Source organism: Saimiri boliviensis, chromosome 18, assembly GCF_048565385.1.
Source record: "Saimiri boliviensis isolate mSaiBol1 chromosome 18, mSaiBol1.pri, whole genome shotgun sequence".
In the NCBI taxonomy this organism is placed as follows: domain Eukaryota; kingdom Metazoa; phylum Chordata; class Mammalia; order Primates; family Cebidae; genus Saimiri; species Saimiri boliviensis.
Window position 1 is genome coordinate 34539502 of NC_133466.1, and position 14570 is coordinate 34554071.

Genomic DNA, 14570 nt, shown 5'->3' on the forward strand with positions numbered 1-14570 from the left:
ACATCTGTTCTCTCACTGCTATGAAGAAATACTCAAGGCTGGGTAATTTATAAAGAAAAGGAGTATAATTGACTCACAGTTCCACCTGGGTGAAGAGGCCTCAGGGAATTCAGAGTCATGGCAGAAGGTGAAACAAACATGTCCTTCACAGGGCAGCAGAGAGAAATGCCAGCAACGGAAATGCCAGATACTTATAAAACCACCAGACCTCATGAGAACTCACTCACTGTCACGGCAGCAGCATGGGGGTAACTGCACTTATGATTCAATTACTGCTATCCAGGTCCCTCCCACCATGCATGAGGATTACGGGGACTACAATTCAAGATGAGGTTTGAATGGGGACACAGCCAGACAATATCAGGAAGTCTGGCTTTTAATTTCATCTGTTCATTCCTCGATTTAATTACTACATTTTCTGGACTTGTAGTGAAAGTATAGCTTATATCACCAACAGTACTATAGAGAAAAAACTGAAAATCCCTGTTCTATTTCTGTTTTTCAGTAATGAATGATGTATATTTGAACAATCAATTAAACAATTAGAAAATGTCTACAAACTTACATATTAAACAGTTTAAAAAACATAAAAACATGTAAATTATTTTATATTACAAATATATGTATAATAGTCTATTATAGAATATATTACAGTTGTAGTTCCATAAGGCTGCCATAAAAAAACATAGTAGCTAACAAAAACTTAGTGGTTTAAAACAACAGAATTTATTACTTCACTGTTCTGGAGACTAAAAGTCTGAAATCAAAGTGTCAGCAGAGGCGGGCTCTTTCTAATGCATGGCTCTGGGGAAGGATCCTTCCTTGCATCTTCTGGCTTCTGGTGCTTTCCAGCAATCTTTAGCATTCTTTGGCTTGTATTCAGTTTTTCTTTATTTTTTTTTTCTTTAATCAACCACCAGAGAAACCAGTTAAGTGGGGTTATGACAGGACCACCACTTCCATATCTTTTAAGTTTTTGATGTCATCTCCCAAGATGACATATTTCTTCTGATTTACCATCTGGGGTGGAGAAGTGGGCAGACTCAAGAGTTTCTCCTAATCCTTAACATAATGGGCTTTTTATGAGTTATTTCAATTCCTAGTGCTATGCATACTAATCATGCACACTTAGATGCTACATAAATGGTTTACAGTAGGTCAGTGAATAGTGTGGACTGGCTGGCTGTGAGATAAATTGAGACAGAACTGTATTTAACATTTAGGCTCTTCTCTGCCACTCTACAATGAGAACTATGGTAGCCTTATATATCCTTAGAGATAGCATATGCCTGAGATATGTCCCAGTGTGTTCCTTTCCCCACAGTAAAATTTGTTAATGGGCCACAGATTTCTTTACAAAATATTAAGAAGATATTTATTATATACTTATGTTGCCATTCTACAATCATTGTTCAAAGAGACTTACCTTCACATTAATCAATGAACCATTGTTCTAAAAACTCATGTCTGAAAATTTGATGAGTAATTTTAATTTTCCACTATATCCAAAAGCATAAACTCTTCACTCTATCATTCTAGACATTTTCTTGTAACACGAGTCAAGTAATTCTATTCCTCCCATAATTTACTGTGAAGAAAGTTCTGGTGTCTCTTTTATTTACCACAAACCATCATCACATGATAGCTTTAACTGGACATTCTTATACTAAAACCAGCTCCTAGTCTATGCCAGTACATAAAATCTTGAATCATAAACAGTCAATAATCTCTTCTCTACCCAGATTTATACTCTACATTTTCTTGTCTCTTACCTTCAGGATCAACTCCCATTTCTGGTGCTGCCAGGGATGTATTGGGCAAGTCTTGTAATTCCCTGGGCATACGTACTATTTTCTCCCACACATGAAATGGCATTATTCCTCGGGCTGTGTCATAATGTGATCCTAGTTAAAGGTCTGGAGGCAATGAATAGGAACAGGAGAATCTGGAGAAAGGGAAGCATCAATCTGTGAGCCCTTTCAGCACCTCTAGACAGAGAAGTGTATGTAAGGGGAGTGGCATCTCCTCTCTCCAAGGGGTGAAATCTGTATTAGCTCAGATTCCAGGAAAAACATCAATTCTGAATCTCAGGGTTATAATTCCAATACCCTCTTCCTAAACAGGTCTGAGTCCTAATCTTTTACTATCAGAAACCTGAATTAAACACAGAGGCTCATAAATGCTATGCATGCAGTAGCCTCTGTAACTTCACTACCCTTACAATTAATTCCTGGGCTTAATTTTCAGCCTAGTTAACTCTGCAGAATGTAATGTCTTTAAATACTGCTGTGGAGGCCTTTTGACTTTTATAGTATGCCTTGAATTTTAAGTTCTATAATCTAAATGGGTCCTTTTCTTCTTTCAAGGTTTTTAAGCTATTAACCACAACCAAAAATATAAATTCCCAACAGCATAATTACCATTGCCCCTATTCCTTTCAAATGTCCCAACACCACGTAACCTGTACTTCAAGTTATAAATGCCTCTAAAACTAAATCACTTCCAGGTAAAATATTAATAATTGTGATTCTACTGCATTCCTGGGTGATCATCTTCCTAATTACCACTAGTGGTCTGAGCCTTTATATCACTTTTTGACAGACGAAGAATTCAATTCAACCATACCAAGACAGGACAGGATTTTCAGTGCCTCTTCTTATTCTAAATCTCTTAAATTTTGTGTACAAAGAAAGCAGAGCTAGAAACAATAGCAACCATGAAAGTGAATTATAGGAATCTGGAAAAAGTATAAACAAAAGAGAAAACTAATGCAATAGTGCTTTACTGAACGGATACTGTCGTCAATAGAGGCTCAATTTTGTAGTGACTATTTGGAGAATTATGCAAAATGCACTGGTGAATTTTACTACTGAAGTACTAAACAGGGGAACAGTTATCTGCTTCTTACTGTTCCTCATTGTTCAAGTGCTGTCCATGAGTTACTAACGTCCTGGCACTTCCAGGTTTGTGGTTGGGAGAACAAGCATCCCATACAGAGGAAGAAAGATCCTAGGCAGGGAGTTGAAAGTTTTAGGTGCAGCTGATCTAAGGAGTTGTCAAATTATACCTATACACAGTGGTGGCCATGACAATTTCTAGCACATAATTAGATTTAGATTGCTATTTCCCAAAGTTTACTGCACATCAGAAACACTTAACTTGTTAAAGCACATATTTTAGGTCTCCACCCCACAGAGTCTCTGAGTAGGTCTGAGGTGTGGCAGAAGAATTTGAATTTTTTATATATTTCCTGGAGATATTGATACCGATGCTCCTGCCACCACAGTTTGACCACTATCTAGGGTATGTAAGGTGGACAACAAGAGTTGCTTTATTTTCAAGGGTATTATTGATTCAAGCGTGATCATCAATGTACACAAAATAATTGGATGAAAGATATTAGGATATAGAATAATACGTAGTTTCAAAATGCCACCTCACAAATTTCTTTAGTGAAGGAAATAATACATACTTGACAGACTTGGAGGATAGCATTTAGACAAATGACCAGAATTTGCTAAACAGTGATGAAAATCCTAAGATTGTATGTTTCCTAGTGTAATAAAATAGTAATAAAAGCTAGAAGTTTTATTACTGTCAACTATGTCTAACTTGAATCTTACAATGAGTAAAATAACAAACCTAGATTCATATATATATGAATATATACATGAATATAATATATATAGAAAAATATACACATATGCATGCACATATTATGTATGTGTATCTTAGATAAGACAAAAATCTGAGGACACAATTGTAGGAAAAAGGAAATCAAAGAAATATAACAAATTCACTGTACAAACCTTAATTATATCCTTATGGCAGCATATGCAGATATAAATGACACTATTGTTACAAATAGACAAATATAAATAAAGACCTTATTATAGATAATATTATTGTACTAATGCTAAATGTTGGAGGTACGATAATGATATTGTGATTATATAGGAGAATAATCTAGCTTCCATCAATGCATGCAGAATTATTTATGGGAAAAATGTCATGACAACTTTTATTTCCTTTTAGATAGTCAGCACAATGTAATAGAAAATGACTATAGGAACAGGGAACTTACTAAAAATTAATGAATTTAGGTGAAGTGTATAAAAGTATTGATTATACTATTCTACCAATTTTCTGTAGATTTCAAATCTTTAGAAATAAAATAAATTTAGAAAATATAAGATATAATTTAATTAACACTATCAGATAAACCTTAGAAACTTTATAAAAGTATTTGAAGGAATAAGAGATAACTTCTAGAATGAGAAATTGGAAGAAGTTTCAACAAGACTGACACATTCATACTGGGTCTTGAAAACGGGAGAATTCTTGACAGGTGGACATAGAAGACAAAGGCACTCTAGCTATGATAATGATATAGACCAAACATAGAATGTTAATACTCAGTATTATTATTGTTGCTATTAAAAGCAATAGTTACAGCTCATTATTAATATATTTAAGACAGAAAATGATTCAAAGAAAATTGAGATAAATTGGCCAGTGTCTCAAAATAATTATTAATAGTTTTTGTCTGTTGCACTAGGTGAGAGCAATATATTATTTATACTAGAGGAATAATTGAAACTTTATCCCGGTAGACTATGACCAGCCTTCAAAGAAATCACAAATATATCATTAAGCATACAGAGCTAGAAGTGGTGTTGAAGAGGTTAATTAGTGTTATCTAAAATCTTCTATACCCATACCAAGCACAGAATCTTTTCTGCAATGTATATGCATCAATATAAACATCGTAGGTTACAGGTCCCCTTAGGGCATAATTTAGTATAAATGAATATTAGATTGATTTGCTTGAGGATCTCAAGTAGTGCATTAAATACATTCATTAGCCCAACATGCCATTGGCAATTTTGTGACCATCAATAAAAAAAAATTAATCTATTTATTTTTAAAGCAAAAACACTCCATCAAAGATGTAGACAGTTTGCTATCTTCAAAGTTATTAGTGATAAAATCTTGAAGATCTGGAATCTTAGTATTGAGGGCAAATAACTATAGTTCAGCCGATTTCTAAGGATAGAAAGGGATAATGTGTAAAAATCTAGGTTCTAGAGTCAGACAATCTGGGTTCATATTCTAGCTCCACAAGAGTTTTGCTGTGTATTTCATAACACATTTTCATCTCTAAGATAAGAGTAATAGCACTAAAACTCATAAAGTTGTTTAAAGATTATATGAAGTAAAACATAGTTTCAGGCATAAAGTAAGTACTCAATAGGCATTTGCAGTTATGTTTTATTGGTTAGCAATTCCAATTGAATATTAAAAATTATATTATATTTTATGACAAGAAATAATTATTATATCTCATGACTGAGGGGGGTGTTAATTGGCTAATCTCAACTGTGTTTGGCTGATATCAAATGGAATCACCTAGGGAAACAAGCAGATTGGCTCTGTAAACATGATTTCTTTGAATAGGAATTTGGAGGAAAGAGACTTTATTCTAGTCAATAATTTGCAAAATAAGTTTTAATTGAAAAAGAAGTTGTGTTCCAGAGAACAAAGACTAGGTTTGGGTTATATAGCAAAAGTTCCTGTCCAGGTTCCCAGTTAATTAAATAAAAATAGAATTTGCATTAACTAAAAAAAAAAAAAAAGATTCATTTATGCAAATGAAATACTGAAGTGCACTTACCTCTGATTGGTGAATGCAGAAAAGTTCTGATTGCTCAATACAGCTGAGCCCTGTTACGGCTTAGCCTCACAGGCCATGGCAGACGATGTCTGATTGACTGGTTTCCAAGCCACCAGAAGTCTCTGTTGGATGTTTCTATCAAATGGAGAGATGGAGGTGTGTGAGGGCGTTCTAGCTACAGTTCAGCTTGGCACTAACAGAACCAAACTGGCTTGAGTGTAGAAAGAGAGGTCCTGTGACACTTTTACAATCTCTTTCTGAGAACACAGACTGCGTGGCTGTTCCCTTACATAGATATGGTCACCAACTTCTGTTTTAATGTTGAGCACCTCAGTTAGCCATGGTAAAGCCATTTTGTCTGTTGGCTGGAGGCATATTTTAGCAGCTCTGATACTCACCTCTTATTCTTCCCCTGTGACTAGTGAGATAACTCAGAATTGTTTTTGTTGTTGTTGTTGTTGTTGTTGTTGTTGTTGTTTGTTTGTTTGTTTTGGTGATAGAAAAGCACAGATATTCAATTGCACAAGCGTTTTTAAGCCTCCATTTGAATCATGCTTACTAGCACCCCACTGACACAGGCAGATCACATAATTGAGCCTATGGTCTATGCTACACACTAAAGGTTATGAATACTGGGAAAAGAATGGACATTTGACTATTTTTTACAAACTACCTAAGGAACAGAGACCTGTTTACACTGAGAAAGCAGACAGTTTTATAACATATTTGGGAATTTCAAGCAGCCATCCCTCTCATAAGTTTCCCAAAAGAGTTAATCACAAAAGTTCATAACCCTGGAAAAGTGATATGTCAGTTAATTCTTAGCAATTTTTCCACACTTCTACCAACATAATGTGCACTCAGAATGCTTTTAAAAAATGTCCATGGGTACAGAAGGAATAATCTTCTAATGTAAAATGAAACCAACTTTTTAAGGCATGACTTCTGACTCTAGAGTGGTGTATACAGAGACATTCTCCACTATACTACAGGTATTATTATGATGGTGAGATTGATGAGCTCCAAAAATTCCCAAAGAAAATAAAATTAAAGCAGTGAAAACTGGGAAAAATTATAAGTTAACTGAATTGAAAGTTGATGTAGCATTGAACATTTCTCAGAAAATGTTCAAAAGCAGATGGATCTTCATAGGAGTCAGCAAACTAAATCTGACCCATAGCCTGGTTTGTATGGCTTCTAAGGATGGTTTTTACATTTTAAAATGATTTTTAAAAATCCAAAGAAATATAATGTTTGATGACATGTGAATATTACATACAATTCAAATTTCAATGTCTGTAAATAAAGTTTTATGATAACACAATATATTAATTGGTTAACATATTTTCTATGGCTGCTTTGCCACTATATTGGTATTGAATTGTTGCAGCAGAGAACATCTGTTACTCTTCTCAATTCCCACTACTGTTCAGCTCACTATAAATTGCAATGATACAATTAAAAATTAACAGTTTCCAGCACTATGGTACCATTATAACACACTTTACTATTATATTTTTACCAGCGCATGATCAACATGTCAAAAAGAGGTAAGAAGAAAAAGTTAACTTTGAATGTCAAACACAGTGGAGTAATGAATTATTTTGTAATCAAATTAGAGGGCAAAGTATTATGTTTATTCAATATGGATGCTATGATTGTCCTGAAGTCAACATTAACTGGAATAAATACTCATCATGACATTTTAAATATGGAAGCAATGGTTAGATAAATGAGACAATTTTAAATGGAATAGTTTAACATTGTAGAATTCCTTTACAAAAAAGTAAGACTGCTACAAAGAGAAAGAAAAGAAAAAGAAGATGAAAATTAAGTTTCCAAGTGTTTCTCATGAACAGATTTGAGCCAGCTGTAACACACCATTTCCCATTTCATTAAAAGTTATGATATGAACAGACATTTTTCAAAAGAAAACATTTATGCAGCCAACAAACGTGAAAAAATGCTCATCATCACTGGTTGTTAGAGAAATGCAAATCAAAACCACATTGAGATACTATCCCACACTAGTTAGAATGGCCATCATTTAAAAATCCAGCGACAACAGATTCTGGAGAGGATGTGGAGAAGTAGGAACACTTTTACACTGTTGGTGGGAGTGTAAATTAGTTCAACCATTGTGGAAGGCAGTATGGAGATTCCTCAAGGATCTAGAAATAGAAGTAGCATTTGACCCAGCAATTCCATTACTCGGTATACACCCAAAGGATTAGAGATCGTTCTGCTATAAAGACACATGCACACGTATGTTCACTGCAGCACTGCTTACGATAGCAAAGACCTGGAACCAACCCAAATGCCCATCAATGATAGACTAGACCAAGTAAATGTGGCACATCCACACCCTGAACACTACGCAGCCATAAAAAATGATGAGTATATGTCCTTTTCAGTGATGTGGATGAACCTGAAAACCATCATTCTCAACAAACAGACACAATAACAGAAAACCAAACAGGGAGTTTTCTCACTTACAGGTGGGTGTTGAACGATGAGAACACATGGATGCAGAGAGGAGAACATCAGCCACTGGGGTCTGTTGCAGGGTGGGGGACCAGAGGGGGAATTGCAGGGGATGGGGAGACTGGGGGGAGATACATCGGGAGAAACGCCTAATGCAGGTGATGGAGGGATGGAGGCATCAAACCAGGATGGCATGTGTATATCTATGCAGCAATCCTGCAAGATCTGCACATGTATCCCAGAAATTAAAGTATAATAATAATTTTAAAAAGTTATCATTATCAAAATCCTAAGAGTTGTAAGTTGTCTTTCACTTAGTAGGAATGAATTATGGCTGATTATTTCTATTTTTAAGTTTGACCAGATGCATCTATTTCTTTTAGATTCTGATGAGAAAATGCTAAAATATTGCTGAAGATTTCCCACTAAAAACAGTAGCAAATAGCAAATAAGTGATCAAGCATCAGGTGTCTTAGGCTCATGACATGTACCAGTAAATCACATATAAAACTAAGGTCTTTGTAATTTCTCTTATATGTACTGTACCTAGAATATTTTCTCAAATAACAAATAATAAATTCGGTCATAGTTCTTTCCCCAGAAATTAATAAATTATATACTGAATGAATATTAAAAATAATTGTGTTAATAATTGACTGGCTATTGTTGTACAGAGTTTAACACATGCCATAGATACATTTCTTTTTTCGAGTATGTGTTTTATTCCAGGGCTAAGTGTGTTATTTACAGAAGTGCTTTGTATTTATACATAGAAAAACTTTTGCATTCAGTCATTAGCTATTATAAGGTGCTTTCAAATATGATTTCTGGGTAGCTGATTTGGCCTGCAAAGGGTGAAGTAAAGGAAAGTACCGATTTTGGCAGGATGATTTCATTAGCTGTCATGAATCTGGATTGCTGGGATAAGGGTAAATTAATGGACTCTTTCTTTAAGGTCTGAATGAACATCTTTTCTCTTAGGTAGACTATTTTACTTGGTTTAATCTAAGATAGCAGTTAGACAAGATGTGGGAAGTCTGAGTATATGACTTTGTAAGAATTTCTAATGAAGATAAAAGTCTTAGGTGGTCAGAAAGCAATTAGAACTAGTTAAAAGGTCTCTTAAGGTTAAATGTTTGTTATGTATAGATAACATAAAGATAGAGATGCACAAGGGAGAATCTCTACAGAATCCAAACACAGGGCAAGACACAGAAAAACTCAAGCAACTTCCCTTACAACAAATAATAAAGATTGAGGATATTCTTGCTTATTTTTCTGATACTTTAAACTTGTATTCCCAAAGTTTTGTGTCTTCATTTTGAATATCATCCCATACTATTTGCTGTTAATAGTAAACAGTTGACTTTATTTCAGACTTTGTGAATATAATGTTAACATTTGAGTTTCATATCATAGCATGATGCCTAACACAAAATAGCACCAATAAATCTATCTCAATTCATCTAGTCTTTTAAGAAGTACTTGACAGCCTACTACATTTAAGATGCTATGCTACGTAATATAGACAGAGCAGTGAATAAGGAGGCAAGGTTTACGAAACTCACAGACCACTGGGGAAAAAAATAACCAACATGGTAATACACAGCATCTCTACATTCTGTAATAAGCAATATTAGGGTAATACTGTAACAGACTGTAATGCCTACATAACTTTACTGAATTTCTGCACTGCTTTAACTCTGCTTCTCTTTAAGAAACAGGACACTGGCAATATAAAATTTCCCTTTGGAACCAGATCAGCTGAGAATAGTTAGAAACAAGATGACTGACTGAACAACTTAAAAAAAGTCCTCAGACTTCATTATTATCTCATTTCCATTCTTAATGGCACTCCCACCAGTGCCATGAGTTTACAATCCCTATGACAATGATTAGAAGAGGCCATTAGAGGACAAAAATGGAGGTGACACTCTGGCTCTGAGAATCTGACTTCCATTTCTAGAAAAGACATGGATATTCCTCCCTTTCCCTTAAATGTCCAATCTCTTTGTCAGAGAAATCTATATGTCAACCCCCTCAACCACCACTAGTCAAAAAGTTTATTTGTGAGCCAAGTTCTTGCTTCTCAGTTCTGCAGCCATCAAGTAAAGCCTGCACTGCTTGACATCCACTTTCGGTGTTACATATTGACTTTGTGACACAGAGCAGGGAAAGACCCCATTTCTTAGGGAATAAACTTTGCTATTAAGAATATAATAGAATGTATTATATTTTGAGTTGATTTCTGAAAGAGTAGAATAATCAATACAAATATAGGTAGGTGTTATCAAGCCTCTCACCTTGCTTTTCCTGAGGAAACTGTACTAAAGGTCCAATGATAAATAAATCTGTAAGTTATGAGCTGCAAATCACACCCAGATGATTCTCTCTTTCATCCACTGCAGAGCATATTCTCTAGCAACTAGAAAGAGACAAGTTTTCCATCACCAGAAGCTTGGACCATTTGGGAGGTTCTCTTTGGATCATTTCTCTTAGTGATCCAAAATTGCAAATATAAGATTAATAGACACCCCTCTCAGGACCTTGCAAGAATCTTTTCAAATCAGGTGCACTAAGATATGCTTTTTATATGCCTCATGGAGAATCATTAAGATTACCAGATTTAGCAAGTAAAATACAAAAAGACAAGTTTAATTTAAATTGTAGATGGGCAAAGAATTTGTTTATTAGCATTAGTGCATCCCAAATAGTGTGCAGAACATGGCCATATGTAAAAAATAAGTGTTGTTTATCTGAAATTCATGTTTATCTGGGTGTTTGGTATTTATTGTCAACTTTATGGGGAATCAGGAGATCCCCATATTGCAGAGGTGGCAGAGTGGGGAACTGCACAGAGAAACAACATGTAAACTCTACTAGTGGGAGTAGGAGAGATTAGAGAAGAAACTTGTTTTGAGTGGCTTTTCTGCACGGATCTTTCACATCTATGTACATTTAACATAAATACTTAGTTTGTTCTATTTTTTCAGATTTTCATATAAACAAATATAAATGCTTACCTCCCTAGAACTGATTTTCTTATATTCTAGACTAATAATGCCTCTCTCCAGAGGGGAGTGATGGATAAGTTTTGACAGGATCCTCTTATATAATAGTGGTGCTTCCTAATATTGGTGCTCTTCTCCTGTATCATGGCCTCACTCACTAACCATCTGTTGCTAGAGTACTAAATGGATATTGCTTGTCATACTATGAAACATCTTTTCCAAATTCAATCCTTTAAAATTCCCCTAATACACTAATTTGTGCTCTAATAAGGCCAAACTTTAAGTAAAACAAACACACACACTCACACACACATACGCACACACTGCCACTGCTGCTAAGAAATATCTTGATTTTGCTGAGGTTGTTTTTATTTCCCTGTATTGAGCAGTCTAGAACAATAAAATACCCATATCTCATAGCAACAAAAAATCAGATGCCTTGATTTCAGACACTGACAGCTTGGCAGATGGTGCAGGTTATTTTGGATTTTTATAGGCTTTCTGTGTATAAGTCGTGTGTCACATACTAGATAAATAGCACAAGGTCAGATGTGTATTATAAATTTTTGAAGTCCCAGTACTAGCACTGTAAATTATACTTGATAAATGTTCATTGTTCAGATATTTTAGTGTGCCTTTCTTCTGTACTGTAATATTTGGTAACTTGCTACAATGTTGAAAACTTGTTTCTTTTCTCTCTGAAATGCCTTGCTCAAGCACCGCAACACAAGAAGCATATGCCAAAGAGGAGAAATTCATTTATTCACTTGGTTGCCTTTTGAATTTCTTGCAACTTCCCATGTACAGGCTACTTTCAGCACACTTCTTCTGAAAGAGGGTTGCTCTTAGAAGAGATGCTGAAAGACTTTCCTTTCCCTGCTCTTCCCTAATTCTCTCACAGTAGCCAGGCTCTTAAAATCTGAAGAGTATACCAAGTGACCAGTTCCAGGAAGTTCACGTTGAGTGCGGTAGATTATACATTTTTCTAGGCATCTAAAAGGGGAACAACTCAAAGACCAAGTCATCTTCTCTCTCTCTTCCATTTGTTTACCAATGACTCTTTCGTATACGGTCTGTTAACTTTCTCCTCTGAAGATAAAAGCACAATGAGGCAATCACACTCAACATATCAGCGTTAGAGAACACAGCTACCTTACCTATGCTCCCCAAGATCTGGTATTTTTGGCTTTACTAAGATGCCATAGTTTTTATCAGTCTATCAGTTTGCCTATCACTGAAGTTACTAGCTTTAAATTTGTCACTATTATTATTGTTATTGTCATCATGAAATACCATCTTCTCCAAAGCAAATATTATCACCCTTTGATGGCCAGTCATTGTAAATGACAGTGAAAAAATAGAAAGATATTTTTTATTCCAGCCCTTTGTCATTTAGCCTTAAGGCTGGCTCTTATTTAAAGATTTAGCATTGCTCAGCAAATTGGTCTTCCAGAATAATCACAATATTTTATAACACTATCAAATGTATTAAGCCAAGTTTAACGATCATAAGTCATATTTTTTTTTCCGTAAACTTTTGGTGTACACTTGCAATTGAGTGCAACCCAAATTTCATTATTGGCGGCTTTCCTACACTGCATTCAGCTCTTTCATTTATTTTGCAATTGTTGAAATAAAAAGAAAAAAAAATGAGATGTTCGACTTAACAGAAAGCATAGCTAAAACACGGATAGAGAAAAATTCAATTTGACACGTGGAGGTATACAGTCTTGTATACTGCAGTAAATGCTGTGCTTTATATTACCCAGAGTATTATTCTTTATCATTATTGCCCAGGGATTTATGCACTGTGCCATAAGACAAACAAATTGGGCAGAATGGCGCAGGTACCATATTCCATCCATGCCAGAAGATGCAGATAAGTAAATAAATAATAAATAGTTCCACTTACAATTCCAAATCTGGCTGCAAGGGCACAAGGAGTGTTCATTAGCTCATAGAGCTGAGGTAAGAAGTAAAATACCAGAAGTTCAAAGCAAATTTCACATAGAGTAGAATTTGTCAAGGGCCAATATTTCTCATGCTTAGTAGAAATGGACCTAAAATTTTATATATATATATATATATATATATATATATATTAATTTTTAAAAAATGAGTGAACATTTGTATTAGAGGTAACACATGCCACTTTCAGTTTTCACATAACATGACTGTAACTTTATATATATATATATATATATATATATATACACACACATATATATACACACACACATATATATATACACGTGTGTGTGTGTGTGTATATGTATATGTATAAACAAATTCTGCAAACAAACTGCATTTTTTTCTCTTTTGCAGTACTTTGAAAGAAGAACAATACATGATTTTTTGAAAAATTAACATATGGGTCTTTAGTTTCACTAAATGCAGATCTAAAGTAGAATTTATTCCTTAATTTTAAATCACAAATTTTCCTTTAAAAATTTACAGTCATGTTACGTGAAAACTGAGAGTGGCATTTGTTACCTCTAATACAAATGTTCACTCATTATTTTTTTTAATTTTTAAAACCAAGCGTCAACTATTTTAAAAAAATATTTTATTATTAGTTTCTTGCAGAATTAAGCAATATAATGTAATACATTTTTTCTGCCTTGAGGAATGTTCTTTCCATCCTTTATGTTTATAGGAGATGGAAAGGGTTGTATGTGTAGTTACTTTTCAAGTATTTGTATGTGTTCCAATTATTTCAGAAACTTTCTGGTAAAAACACGGTTGCTTATTTCAGCATCTTTCTCCTGTTCTCCTAGACAATACAAAAAGGTGATAAATAATAAGGAAAACAACAACCAAAGAGTGGGGGAAATCCTGAAAAATCACTTCTAATAAAAGAGGGGTACGAATAAAATCTTCAGATTCCAAAATTTTAAAAAGTACCAGTAATGTGACATATGACTCAAATCTTGAGGAAGTAAGTAAAATAAAGAATTGGGGAAATAAGTGAAAAAGTTGAAAGATCATAAGTCATATATTATGACTTACATCAGCTATATCACTTCTCACAGAACACCAGGAAGTGAATACGTTCTGAACGGAAGGACCTCATCCACAGTACAAACTATGCCTATCGTTAGCAACAATGGATGCAGAAACCAGAATGAGCAGGGCTGATGGTGGAAGAAATTTTAACCAGATTCACTTCAGAAAGAAAAATTGGGGAATTTCCTAAATAAATCACAAAGAATGAAAATCTACCTGAAGATTGAAGAAGTAGCAAGGCCACTGCGGCCTCAGCACTCAATACAGACAGAGAAATCTCTTGAATATTGCTACTTCATAAAATTGTTCTTATTTAATCATGAAGAAGAAAATAAAAGTAACATGAACATAATCAACAAAAGTGCGATGAGAAAAAAAATATGTGAATGTAAAAG